This window comes from Lissotriton vulgaris, chromosome 1_1 (assembly GCF_964263255.1).
Source record: "Lissotriton vulgaris chromosome 1_1, aLisVul1.2, whole genome shotgun sequence".
In the NCBI taxonomy this organism is placed as follows: domain Eukaryota; kingdom Metazoa; phylum Chordata; class Amphibia; order Caudata; family Salamandridae; genus Lissotriton; species Lissotriton vulgaris.
Genome location: NC_141685.1, coordinates 990,174,183 through 990,200,842, shown reverse-complemented (window position 1 = coordinate 990,200,842; position 26,660 = coordinate 990,174,183).

Sequence of the window (26,660 nt, the reverse complement as noted above, 5' to 3'; positions counted from 1 at the left end):
ACGCAACGCACTTTCCTGATGATGTTGACGCAGTTTAGCTGCAAGGGTTTCTGTGGCTATGGCAAACAGGAGTGGGGAAAGGGGGCAGCCCTGCCCAGTCCCTCTAGAGACCGGGAAGTCCGAGGACAATTTGCCGTTAATGAGGACCTTGGCCACCGGGCTCGTATATAATAATCTAATCCAGGAAATGAAGATAAGTGGAAAGCCCATGCGCTCGAGTACCCGGAAGACATAATCCCACTCCAATGAATCAAACGCCTTAGTGGCGTCTAAAAAAATGGCCGCCATTGGCAAGTCCTCATGAACTGAATTATAGACTGAAAAAAAGGTGCGGAGGTTATGCGACGTCGCCCTGCCTGGAACAAATCCAGCCTGATCTGGGAGTATTAAGTCAGGCAATAGAAGGCTAAGGCGCGCAGCTATTAACTTGGCGAGAATCTTCACGTTGCAGTTTAGCAGGGATAGGGGCCTATACGAATCGCATTGATTAGCAGGCTTCCCCGGTTTGAGAAGGGACGTGATGAGAGCGATTCTCATGGAGGCAGGGAGGTGGCCAACCTCCAGAGCATCTTCATACACTTCGCGCAGTACCGGTGCCATGAACTCTATAAACGTCTTGTAAAATTCAATAGGAATTCCGTCTAACCCAGTAGCCTTACCAGACTTCATGTGCATGATAGCCTCCCTCACTTCATCTAATTCGAACGGGGCACTCAGAAAGGCTCTCTGTGAGTCGCTCAGCCACCCCAATGATACATCTGCCAGGTAGTCATCTAGTGTCAGTTCCCCTGTTCTGGTTGAGGAATACAATGCACTATAGTGTCCTACAAATTCATTTAATATGTGAGTGGTGTCCCTGAGCAGTAGCCCTTCTGCAGTCTCCAATTCGAGTATGATAGTAGGCGAACGCATAAGTTTAATCGTCGCAGCCAAGGCCTTCCCAGGTCTCTCGCCCTCCCCATACTTTCTGGCCACCCAGTGTTTGTTCCTGAACTTCACCTCCCGTGCTGCTTCATCAGTATATTCAGACAGCTTATCCCGTATTACATTTAGTGTATCACTCCCAGGGCAAACTCGGAGTGTATCCTCCGCATTTCTAAGGTCTGATTCCAAAGTCTTCAATCTATTCAAGATACTCTTAAGTACCCCTGAGCCCTTTGATATGCATAGTCCTCTAAGCGTGACTTTAAAAGCATCCCATATAGTTTCAACATCCTTTACTGAGTCTTTATTACGTTTAAAAAAGTCTAGGCATTCATCCCGAAGCTCTTCTTGGAATTCAGTGTCCAGTAGCATTGTGGGTTGCATACGCCATGCTGTAACAGGGGGGCCCAGTTCAGTGCCCCGCAACGTGATGATTACAGGTGAGTGGTCTGAATATGTTCTGGGGAGATGTGCTGAGTGCACTAGTGATGTGTAAAGTTGGGGCGTCAAGAGTATATAATCCAGTCTGGCCCATGACCTCGCCTGAGCAGTGAAGTGTGTACCTTCCCCTTTCGTCCCATGCATAGATCTCCATGCGTCTAAGAGTTGGTTACCTTCAATCGTTGCACGGAGAACCTCCCTCCCATTTGTATAGTGATGGGGAGCGGGGTGTGACCTGTCCAAGACAGGATTTAGGGTCATATTGAAATCACCCCCCCAGATGAGGTGTTGTGGTCCAGTTCCCACAATTGCCGCCCACAGGTCAGTAAAGTACTGTGGATCATCCACGTTAGGCCCGTAGCAGCAGGCCAGTGTCACAGCCATACGACCCAATCGGCCCCACATCAAGCAAAATCTTCCCTGCGGGTCTGTCTTAGAGCCCGCTAAATGGAAAGGTGTGTATCTTTTTATCAAAATAGCCGTACCCCGTGCATATGATGAATATGAGGAGAATACTGTATACGAGGCCCATCTTTTCCCAAAGGAGTGTTGTCCATGCGGCTTGAAATGTGTTTCCTGGAGGAAAGCAATATGAATTTTATGTCGATCAAGATAGCCCAGTATTTGCCTTCTCTTCCTAGGATCACCCAGCCCTCTCACATTCCATGTGATTATATTCAAGTTTGTGTCCCCCATGCGTGCAAGTGGACATATGAACCACAAATCGAGGCATCTTGTACGGCACATCTACCACCAGCAAGTAGCAGGCTCTGCTCGAGTCGTGCGTGTCCAGTACTCCCCAGGGAGAGCGGAGGACCTAGCACATGGGCAGTGTCTCCGCCCCCAGTAGTGTTTCGCTGTAATGTAGAGCCCACATATCGCATAATAGGCCCACTCACATCTCCGACGCATTCAAAAAGTCCCATATCTAAACATAGAAGCATCTCTTCGATACCTGTTGCACATGCAATGAACATAAACCAAACAGTTCTCCCAACTGTGTACCCATCCCGCCTATTCCCAAGAGTTCCCAGCAAGCACATGGTGTGCGCAGAAATAGCAGTAGCAGTCACCTCTCATCTCCTCTCGTGAAATCTATGCGGTCCATCCAGGAAGACCCAAGCCTTGCTATCTGCATTCCTCCCATGCAAAACATCTCGCCCGCCTCCCCCCACCCACTGAAGCATCCCCAACTTGCCAGCATCCCAAGCCCTCCCCCCACCCAAAAGGTGACCGAAACACCCGAACATCAACAGAAATGGAACCAAGTTCCTTGGGGTACACCCATTAGGGGTCATTTGAGGTGCACGTCCGTCCACCCCCATTCTTCCCACTCCGTGCAAGTTCGCCCCTGAAGTCTCTATCCAGAGGGGAAAGGGAGTAGGGGGGTGGGTGCCTGGCATACGTTACCGCCTGCAGTCCGATACCCGTCCGTGGTACCCTTCAAATTCGTCGCAGTCTCCATATGTAGTAGTAACACCGAACCATGTACTGAGACAAGTGTCATGTCCCATCAGCGTGCTCCATCCCAGCAACAAAGGGCAGTCGTTCTCCTAGTCAGAACTCGAGTCATGTTGGCCTTCAGCATCTGCAGGTTGTCTTCCTTGTTTAGGCAAAGTTTTAATATAATCCTCGACTTGCTGCGGGTTGACAAAAAAATGTTGTGTGCCCTGATGGGTCACTCGCAGTTTGGCTGGGTACAAAAGGGCATAGTCAATGTGTAGGTCCCTAAGTTTCCTCTTAACAGTAAGGAATTTCCGCCTTTGTTCTTGCACCACTGGGGTAAAGTCAGGATAGATAGAAAATGTCACTCCATCGTGCGTGAGGTTCTGGTTTGCCCGTGCCGCTCGTAGTGCCGCATCACGATCTCTATAGTTGAGTAGGCGCGCAATGATGGGTCTCGGCGAGGTTCCTGGCTTGGGCCTAGGTCCGAGGGAGCGATGAGCACGCTCTACTATGAATTGGTTCGAGAAGGCCTCCGCCCCCACTGCCGCTATAAGTATCTTCTCAATATAGAGTTCCATCTTCCCCGTGTTGGTCGACTCTGGTATGCCCGTAACGCGAATGTTATTTCTTCGACTCCTCGCTTCCAACTCCTCATTTTTGGCGGCTATTACACGCAGCACATTGTCCATTCTCGAGAGTCTCGAGGTATGCGCCGCCGTGGTGTCGTCATTCTCGGATATTCGTCGCTCCACTTCCGTAATACGTTCTTCGTGAATATCCATTTTCTGGACTATGCCGTCCATTCTGGCTGAGAGTCTATCAACCTTGTCGACGACAGTGGCAAAGCCCTGGCGCATCTCATTTAGCATCGTGGCAATGTCCGGCAACGTGGGGGCTGAGGTGGATACCTCTGTAGATGGACTCCGAGGTTGTCCGCTGTCCACCGTATTCCTCGTCACTTTATTTTGCACTGTGGGCTCAAACTGCAGTTTGGGCTGCCTGTTGTCCGGTTTCCCCATATCGCCAAGGAAATAAAAGCGCTCCTCCTTAGATGAAGGTTGATCCTACCTGGCACAGCTTGTATTGAAAAGGGCACCCCCTCGTTAGTGTGGTGCTGCTCAACAGTTGTTCTGCCCCCTCTGCACCAGCAGTCGGCCAAGGAAGCCCCGGGGGCGTCTATAGTATTATCCCGTAGGGAAGGAAATCACGGCGTCTGGGCTGGCGCATTTAACAGAGCATTGAACGCCTGCATCCATTTCGCCGTGTTCAGCAGTATAGCACAGGGCAGCCGGCAGTGTCTCCAGACCCACCGCTGGAGCTCGAGGAGCGGGAGCGCTTACTCGTTCTTAATGCCGCTGTATTGTCAGGCATGCAGGGGAGCTCACTGCTGTAGTGCTCACCCGATCGTGTTATACAGTCTAGGGTGAGACACACAGTGCGCGGAGGTGATAATTGTACCACTATGGCACCCCAGTATCGCACCAGCCGCAGTGACGAATCCAAACCCCTCAAAGTCAGAAGCGCTACTATCGGCACTAGTTATCGCCCACAATCACACAAATCAGTTGTGCCCAGGGACTCTCACCAGTTACCAGTTTGCTGTCCAGCGGGCCTCAGGGGGGGCAATGAGAGGAGCCACCACCCGCCTCCACAGGCGGGACGAGGAAAGCTGCCCTCCTCCGCTCCTCAGGCCTGCTCGCCTCGTGGTGCCCCTCGGTGTCCCGTACTTCTCCGAACCGCCTCAGGGCTCCACATCAGCAGGGTGCTTCCGGGGCCGGATTTTCAAACTGCACTAACTTCGTTCCCTTTGAAGGTGGAGCCGCCAAACTTTCAAGTGTCAGGCAACACTCGCCGTCTCATCGTGGGGAGTTTCGGACGGGTGGGAGCAGGGTAAGCAGGATAAAGAAGGATATTAGCGCCAGGCTGCCGGAGCCTCACTAAAGTGCGGCCATTCAGCTTGTGCACCCTCTAGCGCCCCCCTCTGCTGGAGTCTCTTCTGGAGTTTGACGGTGGTTCCGGCGTAGAGGGAGTTGCCGTAGTCCAGACAGCTGGTGACGAGGGCCTGGGTGACCGTCTTCCTGGTCTCGGTGGGGATCCACCGGAAGATCTTACGTAGCATGCGCAGGATGTTGAAGCACAACGAGGAGACGGCGTTGACTTGTCTGGTCATGGAGAGGGAGGAGTCCAGGATGAAGCCTAGGTTGCGTGCGTGGTCTGTTGGTTTGGGTGCGCTGCCCAGGGCGGGGGGCCACCAGGAGTCGTCCCAGGCGGAGGGTGAAGATCCCAGGATGAGGACTTCCGTCTTCTCCGAGTTCAGTTTCAGGCGGCTGCTCATCATCCACTTGGCTACGTCTGTCATCCCTTCGTGTAGGTTGGTTCTGGCGGTGGCGGGGTCGTTGGTGAGGGAGAGGATCAGCTGGGTGTCGTCGGCGTAGGAGATGATGTTGAGGTTGTGTTGGCATGCGATGGCCGCAAGGGGGCTCATGTAGACGTTGAAGAGGGTTGGGCTGAGCGAGGAGCCTTGAGGGACGCCGCAAATGACTTCGGTGGCTTCTGATCTGAACGGGGGGAGGCGGACTCTCTGTGTCCTTCCGGCGAGGAACGAGGTGATCCATTCCAGTGCCTTCTCCTGGATTCCGACGTTGCTGAGGCGTTGTACTGGATGTACCATGTTACAACGCATACCATTACAACTACCTACTGTTACAACGCGACCATTACAACGCATACCATTACAACGCATAGCGCTTTGAGGTGCTGGATAGTGGTAAGTATAATTTACTATTCTAACTCCAGTCCCCGTGGACCCTAGGGAAGGTGTTGGATAGTAAATTATACTTATTCCCTATCCTAGAGCGCCCCCTAGCGCAATGCGTTGTAATGGTATGAGTTGTAAAAGTAGCGTTGTAACAGTATTGCGTTGTAAGAAATGCGTTGTAACAGGTGTATACCGTTGTACTAGGGTACGGTGGCAGACAGTGACGAAGGCCGCGGAGAGGTCTAGGAGGATGAGGGCCGCTGTTTCTCCGTTGTCGAGCAGGGCTCGAATGTCATCGGTAGCTGCGATCAGGGCGGCCTTGGTGCTGTGGTTGGCCCGAAAGCCAGACTGCGAGAGGTCGAGGGATCCGTTCGTCTCGAGGAAGGCGGCCAGCTGCTTGTTGACTTTAGCAGGAAACGGGAGCAGCGAGACGGGGCGGTAGTTCTTGAGGTCGGTGGGGTCGGCTGATGGCTTCTTTAGTAGAGCGCTGAGTTCGTCGTGCTTCCAGCTCTCCGGGAAGGTGGCGGTGTCGAAGGAGGTGTTGATGATGTCCCGGAGGTGGGGTGCGATGACAGCATCGGCCTTGTTGAAGACGTGGTGGGGCAGGGGTCGGTCGGAGATCCGGAGTGGATGGAGTTCATCAAGCGGATGGTGTCTTCGGTGCTGATCGGGGTCCAGGCGCGAAGGGTGGTGGTGGGGGGCGGTGTTTCAGTCGTGGCGTGCGTCGGTTGAGAGCTGAAGCTGTGGTGTATGTCCGCGATCTTGTTGTGGAAGTAGGAGGCGACGGAGTTGCTGAGGTCCTGCGAAGGGGTGATGTTGTTGTTTCCGGCGTTGGGGTTGGAGAGCTCTTTAACGACGTTGAAGAGTTCCTTGCTGTTGTGTGCGTTGTTGTCCAGTCGTTCCTTGAATGCAGTTTTCTTGGTGGCGTGGATCAGTTGGTGGTGTTTTCGGGTAGCGAGCTTGAGGGCAGTCATGTTGTTCGGTGTTGGGTCTCTGCGCCAGGCTTTCTCGAGGGCTCGGCAGTTCTTCTTGGAGCTCTTGAGTTCGTCGGTGAACCATGGGGCTTTCTTGCTGCCGGGTCTGCTAGGCGGGGTCTTCAGAGGGGCGAGGTCGCCTGCGCAGTTGCTGATCCACTTGAAGGACTGGGTTATTTAAGACCCAGCGGTGCCAGGGGACAACACCTGAAACCTTTGTGGGTAACCTGTTCCGGCGTACAAATGACAGAGACACGGGACACTTCCTTCGGCGTCAAAGATTCGAGGTTTATTTACTGCAGGGAACACAGAAGTCACGTGAAGTACACAGCATGTAAGTTCGCGGGATCTGATTCAATTTGCTACTGTGGATTGCTCCTTTTTATACAGTTTTCTCTCATAGGTTAACATGATACACAAAGGTTTACAACTTGGTTCCCATCATTATCCCCAAGAGGGGTCGCTTTGATGTATTCAAGGTCCGGAACATAAGTACAGAAACATTCAGTGGTTCCCAACTGTAAAAACCCATCTTCCCACCATTTGTACATTCCAATCGGCAATAAACAGATCGAAGAAGGAACAAGGACAGGTGCAAAGGAAGGCAGAAACAGTGGGGAGATCGGAAAGGGTGTAAAAGGGGGTGGTATCTGGAAACACGAGCTGCAGGCATCAAAGGGACATGCCTAATGAGATGCACGGCTAAGACAATAGACCGGCACGGCAAGATGTGCCTCGAACGGGGACATCCGCCTTACAGTATCATCCCCCTCATCATAAAGACACTTTCAAAGGAAACGTGTCTTCCGCAAGAGTCTTGGGAATCCCAGGGTCGCGAAGCGGACAGCGTCCGTTCGCTGGCTACTTGAGGGCAAGAGACAAAATGGATGCCGCATCTAAGATGGAACCCGTGGGTACAGATAGATAAACCCACGAACCAAACGAACGGTTCAGGTTAGCACAGCGAAACTGCGCACACCCACTAAACTCGTCATTTGCGGTTCATAGATACCAGACTCAACCATATTCGTGCGAGTCAAAAACACCACTTACGATCGTCACGGAACCTCACACTTCGCGAGGTTGGTGGCCGCCTGGCTTGGGTTCGTTGCGCTGGTGGGACGGTTCATGCTCAGGGAGGTCGCGAGCTGGTCGGCTGTGATCTTGTTCCAGCTTCTGCATGCAACCTGTTGCTGGTGGTGGTGGATCGTGGTCCTTCTGAAGCTGAAGTGGACGCAGCTGTGGTCCGTCCAGTGGAGTCCGGTGGCGTGGCTGAAGGCGATGTCCTTGCTAGATGAGAAGACGGGGTCGAGTGTGTGTCCGGCGTAGTGGGTGGGGGTGGTCACCAGTTGCTTGAGACCGAGGTTGGCAAGGTTGTCCAGCAGGGTGGTGGTGTTGCGGTCGTTGTTGTTCTCCAGGTGGAAGTTGAGGTCCCCGAGGAGGATGTAGTCAGCGGAGGGGAGGGCGTGCGGGCTGATGAAGTCGGCGATGTCTTCGCTGAATTGTGTGCGTGGTCCCGGGGGTCTGTAGATGAGGGTGCCGCGGAGGGTGGTCTTGGGGTTGATGTGGATCTGGAAGTGCAGGTGTTCGGCGGGTGCAAGGGTGTCGTCGGTGTTGGTCGTGATGCGGATGGTGTTCCTGTGGACGATGGCGATGCCTCCTCCTGCCTGGTTGATGCGGTCCCTCCGGATGATCTTGTAGCCGTCCGGGATGGCGATGGCGATTTCGGGCGCTGAGGAGGCGTTCATCCAGGTTTCCGTGAGGAAGGCGACGTCTGGGGCTGTGGTGTCGAGCAGGTTCCAGAGGTCGACGGTGTGTCTGTGGACGGAGCGGGTGTTGAGCAGGATGCACTTGAGGTGGTTGCTGCTGGAGTTCGGCTTTGTCGGTGCTGGCGTGGCGCAGGTCCGAATGCAGGTGAACTTGCAGGAGTGGCAGCAGAAGGGTCCGTGGGTGCGTCTCGGGGTGGCTCGATAGCAGCCCGGGATTCTACCGGCGTTGAGTGCGTAGAGTTCGGTTGTGTCGTAGGTCCGGCGGGTGGGCTGGTGTCTGCGGGAGCCAGGGGTCCTGGCACTGGGCGCGGTCCAGGCGTGGACGGGCGCAGACGGGCTTACCTTTGGCGCGCTTATGGCGCGCTCGCTGCGCGTGCGCACGGTCGCCATTTATGGCGAAGTGCAGGGAGGGAGGAGCAGCTGGGAGGCGGGAGCGGGGAGGAAGGGGGTGTGTCCACACTCCCGCCGGCGGGAAGCGGGAGGTGGGGAGCAGGGCGGGTGGGCGCAGGGGACAGCAGCACAGGGGGGGACAATACTACTAGCACAGGGAGGCAAAGAGTTTAAAAACCAAAAAACAGTACAATGGAAAAACAAAGGAACACAAAGGCAGAGGTGCGGGAAACAACTAGCGGTGGCGGGGGGCGTGGCCCGAAGGCGGGAAGGCTCAGCGAGGCTGAGAGCAGCGGCAGGGGTGGGCACACGCGACAGCTGGTGGCCGTGCGGCGCGGGGGTGTCCTATGAATAGGTCACACTCACCTGTGCCGCACGGTCGCCATTTATGGCCAAGTGCAGGGAGGGCGGAGCAGCTGGGAGGAAGGGGGCGTGTCCAAACTCCCGTCGGCGGAAAGCGGGAGGCGGGGAGCGGGGCGGTGGGCGCAGGGGACAGCAGCACAGGGGGGGGGGCCCGGACAATACTACTAGCACAGGGAGGCAAAGAGTTTAAAAACCAAAAAACAGTACAATGGAAAAACAAAGGAACACAAAGGCAGAGGTGCGGGAAACAACGAGCAGCGGCGGGGGTCGTGGCCCGAAGGCGGGAAGGCTCACGAGGCTGAGAGCAGCGGCAGGCACACGCGACAGCTAGTGGCCGTGCGGCGGGGGGGTGTCCTATGAATAGGTCTTTTGATATCTTTATTTTCCTTTTTATGCTTTAATGCTTAATTTTATCCAGGCATGCAACACCCATTAGGCTGATCCCCCTACACACCCTCTCACCCCCATCATCTGTTATAGCCCGGCTGTGGAGTGCACAGGGAGTTCTTTAACTGCCCTGGATTGGGGCTGGGAAGGGGCTGGTGACTCAGACTCAGCCTCATCCAAAGTACTTTGCAGGTCTTCAAAAGACCTTTAGTCAGTTCAAAGGTTTTTGTGTGTTTTAATTGCTACCGACCCCCTTCTTTAATTTACTATGCAAACGTGGGCATGTTGTACAATAACATAAAGTGCCCAGCCATTGGCCTGGTTTGCGTCTAAGCTCCAAAACAGGATTTGAGCCCTCTACATGGTATATAAGTGATTATTTAAAAATGTGCCAATGAAGCAGTTCACTAAAGTGCACTAAATTTAATGTCTGCATTGACTGACATTTCTAAAGTACACTAAAATGAATGTCTGCATTGATTGACATTTATCAGAAATCACAGTTTCTAAATGAAACATTGAAACATTCATGCCTGCGATAGGATGCTATAAGCAAGGTCACTGGAATTATGTGATTCGAGAATGTTTCAAATAATATAGGATTTGCTGTATTTGTCATATCATTCTTTGTCTGCAAGCAAAATCTGTAGATTTTGACGAAAAAATATTTTCTAGCTCAAAAGGATCAGATTTTACAAAAAAACATGGCAATAAGGGGTCCTGAGCTCCTGAAGACCCTCCGCAAAGGTTGAATGGTCATATTTCAGTTGCTAAATGCTGTATTTAGATGTTAAATTGGTATTAATGAGGTGAAATCTTTCAGAGATAGTGTAACCATGTGTAAAAATGACAAAATAATGAGGTAATACTATCACAAAATGTGCCGCATTATGCTGAATATTTTGCCTTTTCCTGACGCATAATTTAGTAAACACAGCTGCACAATTTGGTTCTCATCTGCCGCATAATTCCACCGGCCTTGGCTAGTAATGAACCAAGGAACAATTTGGCTGTCATGTGAACCCTGCTTAGATTTTTGTCACAAATGGAGCAACATCAAAGTTTATTAAAACATACAATTAAAGTTTTTGTAGAGGGCATATCCTAAATTGATGTTACTTTCTGGTACTTTTAAATTGGGCAATAGAAGACATGGAGGACACAGTGAAATAAGGTAATTGCCTTGGGGAAAACAGATTTTGTCTTGCAGGTAACTTGTGTGTATGTAGGCCAGTTTGAGGAGCACTGCATATACCATCAGTCTAATCCCTTCCAGTTGTACATCTGCCTCTGGAAACAGTATATAGACGATGTGTTGTGTATCTGGTCTGGGGGAGAAGAGGCTCTTCTTGAGTTTCTAAACTGGCTTAATGGTCACGATGCTAGTTTACGATTTACATGGACCTATAGTAGCCAGAAAGTGGTGTACCTCGACTTGGACATCAGTGTGGAAAACAACACACTATGTACTGGTGTGCATCATAAAGTGACCGACAAGAACTCTCTCTTGCACTACCAGTCATACCATCCGAGGGCACTAAGAGATAACCTTCCAGTAGGTCAGTTTCTGCGTTATCGCAGAAACTGTTCCACAACTATGTCATATCTTGAACAATCGGAAGGTTTATGTGAGAAATTCAGGCAGAGAAGTTACCCTCGGAAAATTGTGAATCAGGCTAGAAAAAGAACGCTCAACATCCCTCGCAGTGCACTATTGGAAAAAAAATGTAAGGGTCAAGGATGACTGCCTGCCAGTCATGATGAATTTTGATCCAGTGGCGACTCAGATTCGTCAGTCGATACGGAAACATTGGGCCTTATTGTCCACAACCGAATTTAAAATGCCACCCCAGAGATTTGCTTTAAAACGGTCAAGCAACCTTGAGGACAAATTGGTACATTCCCGGGATACACCACACCAGAGAGATACTACTATCCCGCCTGGACATTACCCTTGTGGTACGTGTTCAGTGTGTAAATTTACAAAGAAGACTCTTAGTGTGGATTTGAGGTCCGGAAAAGTGTGGCATCTGACTTAGTTTAGTAACTGTGATATGGCGAATGTCGTGTACAGGTTGACGTGTCATTGTGGACTACACTACATAGGGCTCACTACACATAAGATCAAAGTCAGAGTGCAGGAACATTTGAGTACGATCAAAGCTGGTAAATTATCTACTAAGCTGGTACAACACTGTAATAAACACAAACACTCATTTACGTGGGTTGTGGTAGAAAAAGTGGTAGGGGATCCACACAGTATAGATATGGTCTTGGCTTCTAAGGAGGCACGCTGGATTTTTCAAGAAAAGTGTGATCAGACAGGATTGAATGATTTTATTGAATGGAATAGTCAGGAATTAAACATGTATTAGGCAGGGGGCTGATTTTTTATTGGAAACCTGTAACTCGCTTTGTATCCGTGATGATGGTATTTAATGTAATCACATATATATATATGAGCTGGTCAATTGCTGTAACAAGGAAGAAATTCCAATAACAATGCAAGCAATTGATATAAATGTAAAATAAATGTGTGCTGTGCCATAGAATCAAGGGAGAAGTGGGAGTGAGTTCCCCTGTAAAAATGGCCACTGAGATGAGAGCTAAGGATAATTAGACGGGCTTTTGGTAAAAAAGCGGAAAAATGGGAAAGGAGATAACGTTGCTTAAAGAGGAGCGGTTATTAAACTTTTGTTGATATGATGTAGCAGCAGTGAGCTATCAGGTTTAGGAATACGAGAACTAGCTTGAGATGGCCACCGCAGTGAGTGATGGGTCACGTGATAGGATGCCGATGCCGATAGTATTTTTAAATTGCAGTACGGGCACGCCGTGAGCGAGGGATGATTAAACGCGCTCCGGTTTAAGAGGGCTGTAAGATGGTCATGGCTCTACTTCTGAATTGAAGCAAGTAAGTGGGAGAGTGAGACATTACTACTGAGTGATAGCCTAATTTAAAGGCGATGTTGGAGTAACAGAAATTAATCCATAGCGGTGTAGATTGATTGACATATTGAGTGAGGCACCGCCATGATCGAGAAGTGTTGTAGTCGGTATAATTTCATGTCCTGATTTGTTTTTAGATTCAGTACGACAGTAGTGTACATGCCTGCATGAGGGACTCACGTTTGGAGTTTTCCCCAGTGTGACGAGGTGGAGGGCTGGTACGAACAACTTTGGCTCCCACATGGTAATGACAATACGTGTATTGTTTAATGGTGTGTGCTCAACTTGGGAGATTGAAAGAACTTGGTTAAGTAACCAGGCTGTGTCTCTTTTTACACTTGACAGTCACTATATGGAACAATACCAGTGTCCCTGATCGGTGATTAATGACCCTATAGCCCTGACGAAATTGCCTGAAATCAAGATTGGCAATGAAACATGTCGGCCAAAAAGGTCTGCAATAATGCAGCTGTTCCTAATTTGAATAAGTGCACACCTGAATAATAAAGTTGGTAATTGTGGTACTTATTTAAATGTTATTCTCATGGTGTCTTGTTTTATATGAACCGCACTTGGTAATTTTTTGCACACATATTTGGGGACACATCTTTATTATTTGAGGCAACATAGTTACCAATGATGATAACAGTGGGCATAGCTGGTGAGTACCAATCAGCAAGCTCTATTAGTGGTGCGCACGTGAGGTGCCATCTAGCCTTCCTTTTTATCACATTTTTCTTCGAGTGTACATATGGATTGATGTAACCTCTTTTTTTTGTCCTCATTGCTCAGGCAAGCAGAAATCTGTCCCAGATCACTTCTCCATAGGCGCCTCTAGTGATCTTATAAAGGCCTGGAATGGTGCACTCTATACCTTGCATTATTACTCAACCATTGGTGCCTGATTCCACCCTGACGTCCATCGGCAACAACGGCGTCAAGGTATATCAGTGACTCTGAAAGAGGGGCAGTCAAAATGTACTGCTCCCAGACACTCTCTTATACACGTTATAAGGAGGTGATGCACTGTACTCCGCCCACGTTAAAAGACACACCTGTTCTCCCCGACAGTACCACAGAACAGCACAAGTTGTGACCCAAAAAAGGTTGGTCGCAGGAGTCCACACCTGGTGTTGGACTAGGATCTTAATAGAAAAAATGTGCGAGAAGCAAGAGACGCCTCACGGAAACACCACCAATGGGGTAACTGGTATGTAATTTCCAGACAGGCCCCTGTCTCGTCATCGGTAGTCACTTGCTTCTCAAAAGAAATAAGAAGAAAGAAAAGAAGTGTCCAAAACAAACAACAGAAATTGTGACAAACAGTGGAGAGCAGAAAAATCTGCTAGTGACAAACACACACATATAACCGAGTGCCTAAAAACACAGCACACAAGTCCCTTAACCAACTTTATTCATAGGGAGGTGATAATGTGCTGTTTATATTAAAAAGGCTGGTAGCTATTCATGCATACCATTACCTAATGCCAGTGTCAACATGTTTCACTGCTATAATGCGTTAAGCAGTTTCATCAGGGCTGCACTCATATGCTGCCACTCCACCTTTGGACACTAGTTCTGTAATGCACTGCCAAGAGAGAACAGGTGGAAGAGCATAATTAAAAACATGAGGACCCAAGGTTAGCAATATGTATGGAAAATGTGGTGATGTGTGGGGAATATTACCAGGAGTCAGCCAAGTTAGTCATACCCGCCGCTCCAGTAAAAAAAAGGTAAAAGGGTACTCCAATCGTACGTTTTCCCTTTTCCTTAGTCTTAAGTTTTCTGTTGAAAAGAGAGTGTATAACAGCTTGTATCATGCAGCTTCATGGACACCACACAGACTACAATGTTAACTTGTAACAACTAGCCCTTACTCCCTTAGTCACCTTCTGGTGTAGAATCTACAACCCCACTAATCGATTCGTTTCCACATGGGGATTGTGCATACATTAAACCAATACAGCATCTAAAAATCAATGCCCACTGTATACTTCGTTATAGAGCGCTGCATCTAGCTCGTGCTGCCGGTGTCAAACAGGCGAGACACACCTCTTTTGCATGCTCGACAGGAGCACGCTAGCCGCCTGTTGAGACAATTACCATAGTGAGCCCAATCACACTCGAGCCCAACACTCTTAATATCCAGCTCGGAGACCCGTGTGTTGTAAAGTCCGTTGCATCAGCAAACACACAGACTCGTAACGCGGCCGCCAGGATTGCACCCAGGACTCCCCTTAGAACTTTCCTGTAAGCTGCCTTTCCAAACCACCAGCTCTCTTCACCGTCACGACACCAGGAAGACGCCTTTCCTCCGCCGTACAGCTGCTGTAGCAGCTCGCATTGAAATGCGGAAATGCGGCGGGACCCCGCCCCTTGAATTGTATCACGTGACCCCTGTGCCGAACACGGCGGCCATCTTAGCCTAGTCAAACAACGGGTGCAAGTGCCTATATGGGGAAATACAAGGGGTGTATACAGTATGGACATGACTATGCCCCACCTTGCTGGTAAAATCAAGCACAAGCACACTAGTGTATTTCTAACAGACCGGGAATGTTTCAAGAATGTGTGGTGAGACAATTACTACAAACTATATAAGATGTATAATGGACAACACACACATGCCGTGGTTAAAGAGAGCACCTTCTGGTGTATTTATATAGTGTTGAAAAAACATCACCACAGAGCTAGTATCCCCCACTCAATGCAGATAGGAAAGGGATGTACACTCCATAATGCTTAAATGTATGCAACAGCTGCCCATCCTATCTACTGGGTATTGCAGCAAACCAAACAGAATACGCAGGAAGCAGGTTGTGCCCCATATCAATGTGGACTTCCTACTGTTTCAAACACTCGTAAGCACCCCCTAGGGACATAAGGGTGTATAGCCCTCCCCACCCAAGCCTGAGAGGAGCAGGGTGTACCTACTGCGTTTAACTGGGGCCCAGAAAAAATGAATGAATGAATGTACCAATCATAGTTTGACCTTGTTTCATTCTATAATTGCATTCAGTCCAATCAGGTCAGTTTTCTCGTTGTAAATCCAACGGGCTTCTTTAGCCAACAGGATCCCATCGATGTTATGAGGGGAACCCTTAACCTTTTCCAACACTGTCCACTGGAAGGTGTGTTTCTCTGTGAAACAGTGTTGAACCAGCTTAGTTGTCAGTTTGCCAGCTCTTATGGTGCTCAGATGTTCTTGTACTCGCACTTTGATTTTACGCGATGTGAGTCCTATGTAGTGTAAACCACACTGGCAAGTTAACTTATACACTACTTGTGTTGAATTACAATTACTAAACTGGTTGAGGAACCATTCCATACCCGATGCGAGTGTCACACTTGTGCTCTTCTTAGTCAGTGGACACACTGAGCATGTCCCGCATGGGTAATGGCCGTTAGGTACCGTGGAGGTGGCGTTAGTTTGTGCAGTCGGGTAGCCATGAATGGTTTTACGATACCACTCAGACATTTGTACTCAAATGCGTTAAGTTAGCCCTCACAAGGAATTACTTCGGCTATAAAGATCAGCTCTATCTCCAGATATCTGGGACTTCTATGGGGGCCACTATGGCCCCCAGCATAGCCTGTATTTATGTTGGGCAGTTCGAGGAGCACGTCATCTATCATAATAACAACACCTTCCAGAGTCATCTCCGGCTCTGGAAGAGATATATAGATGACGTGCTCTGTATCTGGTCAGGTACGGAGGAACATCTCCTTGAATTCCTGAATTGGTTGAACATACAAGATGTGAACCTTAAATTCACCTGGACTTATGACAGGCATAAGGCAGTGTACCTTGATCTGGATATTGAATATAGCAGCAGCACGATTAATACCTGTGTACATCAGAAGCCTACGGATAGGTATTCTTTACTCTCTTATAATTCCTTCCATCCCAGGGCGCTGAGGGATAATCTGCCCGTGGGGCAATTCTTGAGATACAGACGCAACTGCTCCTCGACCAACACCTTCTTAGAACAATCTGAAGAGTTGGCATCTAAGCTTACCAACAGGAACTACCCCACCAAAATTGTAAAACAAGCCAAAAAGAGAGCGCTCAACACACCTAGGAGCGCCCTCTTGGAGAAGGTAGTTAAACAGAGAGATGAATGTGTACCTGTCGTCATTACATATGACCCTATGGCCACCAAAATTCGACAGTCCATTCGAAAGCACTGGTCCATTTTGTCCAACAGTGACTTCCAAATGCCACCCCCTAGATTTGCATTCAAGAGGGCATCCAATTTGAAGGACAAACTGGTACACTCAAGAGCCCCGACTGCACAAACTAACACCACCTCCACGGTACCTAGCGGCCAATCCCCATGCGGGATATGCTCAGTGTGTCCACTGACTAAGAAGAGCACAAGTGTGACACTCGCATCGGTTAAGGAATGGTTCCTCAACCAGTTTAGTAATTGTAATTCAACACAAGTAGTGTAAAGGTTAACTTGCCAGTGTGGCTTACACTACATAGGACTCACATCGCGTAAAATCAAAGTGTGAGTACAAGAACATCTGAGCACCATAGGAGCTGGCAAACTGACAACTAAGCTGGTTCAACACTGTTTCACAGAGAAACACACCTTCCAGTGGACAGTGTTGGAAAAGGTTAAGGGTTCCCCTCATAACATCGATGGGATCCTGTTGGCTAAAGAAGCCCGTTGAATTTACAACGAGAAAACTGACCTGATTGGACTGAATGAAATTATAGAATGGAACAAGGTCAAACTATGACTGGTACATTCATTCATTCATTTTTTCTGGGCCCCAGTTAAACGCAGTAGGTACACCCTGCTCCTCTCAGGCTTGGGTGGGGAGGGCTATACACCCTTATGTCCCTAGGGGGTGCTTACGAGTGTTTGAAACAGTAGAAAGTCCACATTGATATGGGGCACAACCTGCTTCCTGCGTATTCTGTTTGGTTTGCTGCAATGCCCAGTAGATAGGATGGGCAGCTGTTGCATACATTTAAGTATTATGGAGTGTACATCCCTTTCCTATCCGCATTGAGTGGGGGATACTAGCTCTGTGGTGATGTTTTTTCAACACTATATAAATACACCAGAAGGTGCTCTCTTTAACCCCGGCATGTGTGTGTTGTCCATTATACATCTTATATAGTTTGTAGTAATTGTCTCACCACACATTCTTGAAACATTCCCGGTCTGTGAGAAATACACTAGTGTGCTTGTGCTTGATTTTACCAGCAAGGTGGGGCATAGTCATTTCCATACTGTATTCACCCCTTGTATTTCCCCATATAGGCACTTGCACCCGTTGTTTGACTAGGCTAAGATGGCCGCCGCGTTCGGCACAGGGGTCACGTGATATAATTCAAGGGGCGGGGTCCCGCCGCATTTCCGCATTTCAATGCGAGCTGCTACAGCAGCTGTACGGCGGAGGAAAGGCGTCTTCCTGGTGTTGTGACGGTGAGGAGAGCTGGTGGTTTGGAAAGGCAGCTTACAGGAAAGTACTAAGGGGAGTCCTGGGTGCAACCTCGGCGGCCGCGTTACGAGTCTGTGTGTTTAATGATGCAACGGACTTTACAACACACGGGTCTCCGAGCTGAGTATTAAGAGTGTTGGGCTCGAGTGTGATTGGGCTCACTATGGTAACTGTCTCAACAGGCGGCTAGCGTGCTCCTGTCGAGCATGCAAAAGAGGTGTGTCTCGCCTGTTTGACACCGGCAGCACGAGCTAGATGCAGCGCTCTATAACGAAGTATACAGTGGGCATTGATTTTTAGATGCTGTATTGGTTTAATGTATGCACAATCAACATGTGGAAACGAATCGATTAGTGAGGTTGTAGATTCTACACCAGAAGGTGACTAAGGGAGTAAGGGCTAGTTGTTACAAGTTAACATTGTAGTCTGTGTGGTGTCTATGAAGCTGCAGGATACAAGCTGTTATACACTCTCTTTTCAACAGAAAACTTAAGACTAAGGAAAAGGGAAAACTTACGATTGGAGTACCCTGTTACCTTTTTGTTACTGGAGCGGCGGGTATGATTAACTTGGCTGACTCCTGGTAATATTCCCCACACATCACCACATTTTCCATACATATTGCTAACCTTGGGTCCTCATGTTTTAAATTATGCTCTTCCACCTGTTCTCTCTTGGCAGTGCATTACAGAACTAGTGTCCAAAGGTGGAGTGGCAGCATACGAGTGCCGCCCTGATGAAACTGCTTAACGCATTATAGCAGTGAAACATGTCGGCACTGGCATTAGGTAATGGTATGCATGAATAGCTACCAGCCTTTTTAATATAAACAGCACATTATCACCTCCCTATGAATAAAGTTGGTTAAGGGACTTGTGTGCTGTGTTTTTAGGCACTCGGTTATATGTGTGTGTTTGTCACTAGCAGATTTTTCTGCTCTCCACTGTTTGTCACAATTTCTGTTGTTTGTTTTGGACACTTCTTTTCTTTCTTCTTATTTCTTTTGAGAAGCAAGTGGCTACCGATGATGAGACAGGGGCCTGTCTGGAAATTACATACCAGTTACCCCGTTGGTGGTGTTTTCGCGAGGCTTCTCTTGCTTCTCGCACATTTTCTCTATTAAGATCCTAGTCCAACACCAGGTGTGGACTCCTGCGACCAACCTTTTTTGGGTCACAACTAGTGCTGTTCTGTGGTACTGTCGGGGAGAACAGGTGTGTCTTTTAACGTGGGCGGAGTACAGTGCATCACCTCCTTATTTAAGTGTATAAGAGAGTGTCTGGGAGCAGTTTATTTTGACTGCCCCTCTTTCAGAGTCACTGATATACCTTGACGCCGTTGGATTGGGTCTGTAGTTGAATTACTGGTTTAGAGTGGAGGGCGACCCTTTCCTTATTCCCTCTTAGCTCAGATTTGATGTTTGAATGCTATGTACGGCGGCTCAGCCGTGAGAGCTTAGTATCCCCCGACCTGGTGGATCGGTTTTTAATTTGACTTTACATGTGAACCCCTCAGGTTGGCAACTAGCCATACTTTCATGGTAGTCTTTGGTGTATGTGTTTGGGTTTAGATCATCAGCCACTCGAGTAGAAGGGCTTTTATGTTTGTGTTCCCCATACCAATGGACAAAAACTGTCTAGCCTTCACGGAGGAACAGATAGCTGCTATCTTAGCAGGCCCCTCACTTTTACCGGATAATCCACTGCTTGGCACCACCACAGTCAGGAAAGAATGGGAGAAACTAAGTACTCTTCAAAAGAGACAGGTTAGGATTGCGCTTCATGGGGCGCTTATGACTGAATACTATACTGCAGGAGCAGCCCCAGCCAGTCTTTTGGTGAGAATAGAACCCCGCATTTCCCTTGATGACAGTAAGTTCAGGCGTGACTAGAGCTTCATTGCGAATAAGTGTACCAGGGATTGGCTGATTTTAATTATTAGCACGGCCAAGCGGATAAGTGAAGAGCTTCTGAAGGAGATCCTCGAGTTGGAAGAAACCATACAGAGGGATACCACCCTGCTTGACACTAAGGAGTAACTAAAAAGGATCCAGGACGATCTGTCAGAATACAGAAACTATATGGTCACCCAGAAACTGAAGGGCCTCACTCGCAATCTAGAGAGATTCTCGCATAAATGGGCATTTCCCTATGTGAAGGACGAATATTATCTGACACCACAGGAACCACAGTCCTTATGAGGAAGACAAAGAGGATGTGGGGGTAGACAACAAACAAGATGGACCCCAAACCACTGGACCTTTTTTTTTTTTTTTTTGGAAAACCTTTATTTGAAATTTTCAACCAGATACAAACACGGGCCTACAACCCCCAGGGCTGGCCGCTAAGCAAGTGCAACACAATACTACGATTAAAACTTCAGACCCAGCCTCCCGGGGAGCATAGTCGTTACATCCACAATGCGTACTGGTTGGAAGATATATCAATTTGAAAACAGGATACAAGAGGTTTCATTTTATAATATAAGATAGAAGGATCAGGTGCCATACAATATCTCAAGCTATGAAGTGGGGGCGAGCGAAATAGCCGTTTGTCCACAGTTAATTCGTTTTCATGTAGGTCAGTGGCGTGTGAGCAGACGACTCCCGGATAAACAAGCATAACCACTGGACGTTTGACAACACTTCCAGTGAGGAAGTAGAAGACATCCCACTAGGTAACCGGGTGAGATTCCAACAACAGAATCAGAACAGCGAAGATCTAGGCGCCCTTCTGAGGTCTTTTTTATCCCAAGGCCAACGAACCACCCACCGCGGGGGAGGTCAGGGCGGTGGAAGAGGCAGAGGAAATCAATCCAACCAGTTGAAACAGCAGCGCCAACAATGGCAAACGTTCTCACCCAGGCTGACTCGCAGCAGAGGCAGGACTCAGAAGTGAGGGGCAACATTGTAGTCAACCTTTCTGATCATGCCCTTACAGAGAACGAAAGAAGAGTACTCAATAAAGGTTTGGGTTTTATTCCCACTCCAACCCACGATGCCTTTAAATGTAGGATTGAGTTCCATGAAACAATGAGAAAAATGAAGTTGAAAACATTTTTTAAGGACAATAATTCGTCGGAAAATACCACTTACAATTCCAACTTGAGAAAACCTTCCTCTTTCTGTCCACCAGCCTCATCGGTTGGTCCTGAGGTAGTGGTTTTTGAATCTCTTGTCCTGCAGGATATGGAGAGAATAGAACAGACCCAGAAACAGTCTAACCACAAAAATATGACAAAAGAAGACTGGGAAGCAGTCAAAAGCCTTCAAAACAACCATAAGCTGACCATAAAGTCGGCAAACGAGGGCTGGGCAATCGTCCTACTCAACACGGCCGACTATGAGGCTGAAGTCTTATGTCTTCTCAGTGTGAGAACTAACTATCTACCTCTCAACAAAGACCCTGTGGAAGAATCATCTAGAACTATCCGCGACATGGTTGGATTAGCAAAGGAGAAGAAATGGATTTCGGTTAAAGAGGCGGAGTTCTTGGTGAACACCAATCCCAGAACTCCGTCTTTTTACATACTCCCAAAAATCCATAAACGTCCACCCCCAGGACGCCCCATTGTTGCGGGTATCCAATCAGTGTTAGAACCGCTATCCCAGTATGCGGATTTCTTTCTGAGAGAATCTGTGGTCAACCAGAGATCGTTTGTTAAGGACACAACCGACATCTTGAATACCCTTGAGGGCATCCAGTATGACCCTGTGAGCGAATTCTTTGTCACAATCGACATCGAATCTTTGTACACCTGTATACCCCAGGACGCGGCGCTGGTGGCAGCAGCCCGCGCCCTGGGTAGCCAGGAATGGTTTTACGACACCACTCAGACATTTGTACTCCAATGCGTTGAGTTAGCCCTCACAAGGAATTACTTCGGCTATAAAGATCAGCTCTATCTCCAGATATCTGGGACTTCTATGGGGGGCACTATGGCCCCCAGCATAGCCTGTATTTATGTTGGGCAGTTCGAGGAGCATGTCATCTATCATAATAACAACCCCTTCCAGAGTCATCTCCGGCTCTGGAAGAGATATATAGATGACGTGCTCTGTATCTGGTCAGGTACGGAGGAACATCTCCTTGAATTCCTGAATTGGTTGAACATACAAGATGTGAACCTTAAATTCACCTGGACTTATGACAGGCATAAGGCAGTGTACCTTGATCTGGATATTGAATATAGCAGCGGCACGATTAATACCTGTGTACATCAGAAGCCTATGGATAGGAATTCTTTACTCTCTTATAATTCCTTCCATCCCAGGGCACTGAGGGATAATCTGCCCGTGGGGCAATTCTTGAGATACAGGCGCAACTGCTCCTCGACCAACACCTTCTTAGAACAATCTGAAGAGTTGGTATCTAAGCTTACCAACAGGAACTACCCCACCAAAATTGTAAAACAAGCCAAAAAGAGAGCGCCCAACACACCTAGGAGCGCCCTCTTGGAGAAGGTAATTAAACAGAGAGATGAATGTGTATCTGTCGTCATGACATATGACCCTATGGCCACCAAAATTTGACAGTCCATTCGAAAGCACTGGTCCATTTTGTCCAACAGTGACTTCCAAATGCCACCCCCTAGATTTGCATTCAAGAGGGCATCCAATTTGAAAGACAAACTGGTACACTCAAGAGCCTCGACTGCACAAACTAACACCACCTCCACGGTACCTAACGGCGATTACCCATGCGGGACATGCTCAGTGTGTCCACTGACTAAGAAGAGCACAAGTGTGACACTCGCATCGGGTAAGGAATGGTTCCTCAACCAGTTTAGTAATTGTAATTCAACACAAGTAGTGTATAGGTTAACTTGCCAGTGTGGTTTACACTACATAGGACTCACATCGCGTAAAATCAAAGTGTGAGTACAAGAACATCTGAGCACCATAAGAGCTGGCAAACTGACAACTAAGCTGGTTCAACACTGTTTCACAGAGAAACACACCTTCCAGTGGACAGTGTTGGAAAAGGTTAAGGGTTCCCCTCATAACATCGATGGGATCCTGTTGGCTAAAGAAGCCCGTTGGATTTACAACGAGAAAACTGACCTGATTGGACTGAATGAAATTATAGAATGGAACAAGGTCAAACTATGATTGGTACATTAATTCATTCATTTTTTCTGGGCCCCAGTTAAACGCAGTAGGTACACCCTGCTCCTCCCAGGCTTGGGTGGGGAGGGCTATACACCCCTATGTCCCTAGGGGGTGCTTACGAGTGTTTGACACAGCAGGAAGTCCACATTGATATGGGGCACAACCTGCTTCCTGCGTATTCTGTTTGGTTTGCTGCAATACCCAGTAGATAAGATGGGCAGCTGTTGTATACATTTAAGCATTATGGAGTGTACATCCCTTTCCTTTCCGCATTGAGTGGGGGATACTAGCTCTGTGGTGATGTTTTTTCAACACTATATAAATACACCAGAAGGTGCTCTCTTTAACCCCGGCATGTGTGTGTTGTCCATTATACATCTTATATAGTTTGTAGTAATTGTCTCACCACACATTCTTGAAACATTCCCGGTCTGTGAGAAATACACTAGTGTGCTTGTGCTTGATTTTACCAGCAAGGTGGGGCATAGTCATTTCCATACTGTATACACCCCTTGTATTTCCCCATATAGGCACTTGCACCCGTTGTTTGACTAGGCTAAGATGGCCGCCGCGCTCGGCACAGGGGTCACGTGATACAATTCAAGGGGCAGGGTCCCGCCGCAGGCAGCTTACAGGAAAGTACTAAGGGGAGTCCCGGGTGCAACCCCGGCGGCCGCGTTACGAGTGTGTGTGTTTGCTGATGCAACAGACTTTACAACACACAGGTCTCAGAGCTGGGTATTAAGAGTGTTGAGCTCGAGTGTGATTGGGCTCACTATGGTAACTGTCTCAACAGGCGGCTAGCGTGCTCCTGTCGAGCATGCAAAAGAGGTGTGTCTCGCCTGTTTGACACCGGCAGCACGAGCTAGATGCAGCGCTCTATAACGAAGTATACAGTGGGCATTGATTTTTAGATGCTGTATTGGTTTAATGTATGCACAATCCGCATGTGGATCGAATCGATTAGTGGGGTTGTAGATTCTACACCAGAAGGTGACTAAGGGAGTAAGGGCTAGTTGTTACAAGTTAACATTGTAGTCTGTGTGGTGTCTATGAAGCTACATGATACAAGCTGTTATACACTCTCTTTTCAACAGAAAACTTAAGACTAAGGAAAAGGGAAAACTTACGATTGGAGTACCCTGTTACCTTTTTGTTACTGGAGCGGCGGGTATGACTAACTTGGCTGACTCCTGGTAATATTCCCCACACATCACCACATTTTCCATATATATTGCTAACCTTGGGTCCTCATGTTTTTAATTATGCTCTTCCACCTGTTCTCTCTTGGCAGTGCATTACAGCATATGAGTGCAGCCCTGATGAAACTGCTTAACGCATTATAGCAGTGAAACATGTCGGCACTGGCATTAGGTAATGGTATGCATGAATAGCTACCAGCCTTTTTAATATAAACAGCACATTATCACCTCCCTATGAATAAAGTTGGTTAAGGGACTTGTGTGCTGTGTTTTTAGGCACTCGGTTATATGTGTGTGTTTGTCACTAGCAGATTTTTCTGCTCTCCACTGTTTGTCACAATTTCTGTTGTTTGTTTTGGACACTTCTTTTCTTTCTTCTTATTTCTTTTGAGAAGCAAGTGACTACCGATCATGAGACAGGGGCCTGTCTGGAAATTACATACCAGTTACCCCGTTGGTGGTGTTTCCGTGAGGCGTCTCTTGCTTATCGCACATTTTTTCTATTAAGATCCTAGTCCAACACCAGGTGTGGACTCCTGCGACCAACCTTTTTTGGGTCACAACTTGTGCTGTTCTGTGGTACTGTCGGGGAGAACAGGTGTGTCTTTTAACGTGGGCGGAGTACAGTGCATCACCTCCTTATAACGTGTATAAGAGAGTGTCTGGGAGCAGTATATTTTGACTGCCCCTCTTTCAGAGTCACTGATATACCTTGACGCCGTTGGATTGGGTCTGTAGTTGAATTACTGGTTAAGAGTGGAGGGCGACCCTTTCCTTATTCCCTCTTAGCTCCGATTTGATGTTTGAAAGTCCATCAGCAACCACCAGAGTATTTGCAAAAATGGTATAGGGGCCTAATCATTGCACTCATTTGTTAATGACTGTACCCATTCCTCGTAAGGAAGCCAGAAAGCATTCTGCTTGCATTTTTGTGCTCTATCCAGCATTTTAGTATATTTTATTGAAGCCAACCATTCTATTTTACTAGGGGGAGTGGCCTTAACCTATTTTTTGTATATTTCCCTACGAGCAGGTAGTGTTACATAATTTTTTTTTTTTTTTAGCATTCTTTGACAGGGATTCGTTATTATTTGTAAGCCCAAAAAAGACCAGTAATTCGCTTACCTGAAGTGCTTCGCCAAGTATAGAGAAGATTGTGCTACTTACATCCAGCCAGAAACATTGGATCGCTGGACAAGACATAAACATGCGAGTGTCATCACATTTCTCCTTTTTGCATTTAGGACATTTAGGTGCTGCTCCACTCCCCAGTTTGGATAATTTATAAGGAGTCCAGTAGACCCAATGAAGACAAAAGAGGTGGTTCCGCCTTAAATTTGCGAGTTCGGACTTGGAATAAAGTATGTCACAAGATACTTGCCATACATCTTGAATCTGCTCTCCCGGCAAGCTCTTCTCCCACAGCTCCGTCTGCAAATTAAAATCCCCATCCGCCATCTCCATGAACAGCCAATAGCAGTTCGCCACCTCTTTTTTATGCCTTGTTCCAGCTACCAAACTTTCTTCCAGTTCATTGGACAATCCTGTTCCCAGGCCATCAGTTAGACTCCAACTTAGCATTTGCAGATACTTAAATCTCGAAAGTTGGCCTTTAAGCAACATTTGGGTCTCTTCCCAAGATATTAGGGCACCATTCATTATCAATTGCCCCCAGGTAGTGATTCCTGCATCTTTTAATGGACGCGCCAAACGATCTTTCGACCATTCTGGAGATCCAGGAGAGTCACAAATAGGCGCCATCCCACTGTAGTAATGCATTTTTAACTCTCGCCTGACTTTGTGCCACGTTGTCGCAAAGCTCTGTAGGTTTTTTTTATAAAAAATTTAAAAAAATCACAGATCTCCAAATTTGTGAATAAAACCATATTCTCACCCTTTTATATCCTTTAACATTGCTGTATGCATTTTTCCTATTTCCGAGTCATCTGGTGATTTGAACAGTCCTTTCCCACATTTTAGCAACAAAAAAAAACAGGCGTAATAGGATAAGTCTGGCAGCCTTAGGCCCCCTTTCTGATATTGTCGTCTCAGTTTCTTCCATGAGATACCTACACCTTTCGCGTCCCAAATAAAGCTAGTTATTTTAGACTGTATTTTTTTAAGCCACTCATCCTTAAAGGCCAATAGAATATTCTGGAATAAAAACGTGATTTTCGGGAGGATTGTCATTTTAATGACGTTTACTCTCCCATAAATGGATAAGGGCAAGTGCGACCACCCCAGCAATAATTTACCTATTTACTTCTCTGTCTTTTTGAAAATTGGTTACAGGGATTTGCTCTATTTCCTCTGTGATTTTAATACCCAAATACCTCATTTCCTTTTTCCACAGCTCTCTTGTGTATCCATATTCCAAGCCATTATAACCGTTTTCCCTTGGTTGATTTCATACCCCGAGATCTTCCCAAAACCTGCTACCAACTCAAAAACTTTAGGTAATGCTAAACTAAGGTTTGAGGTGTATAC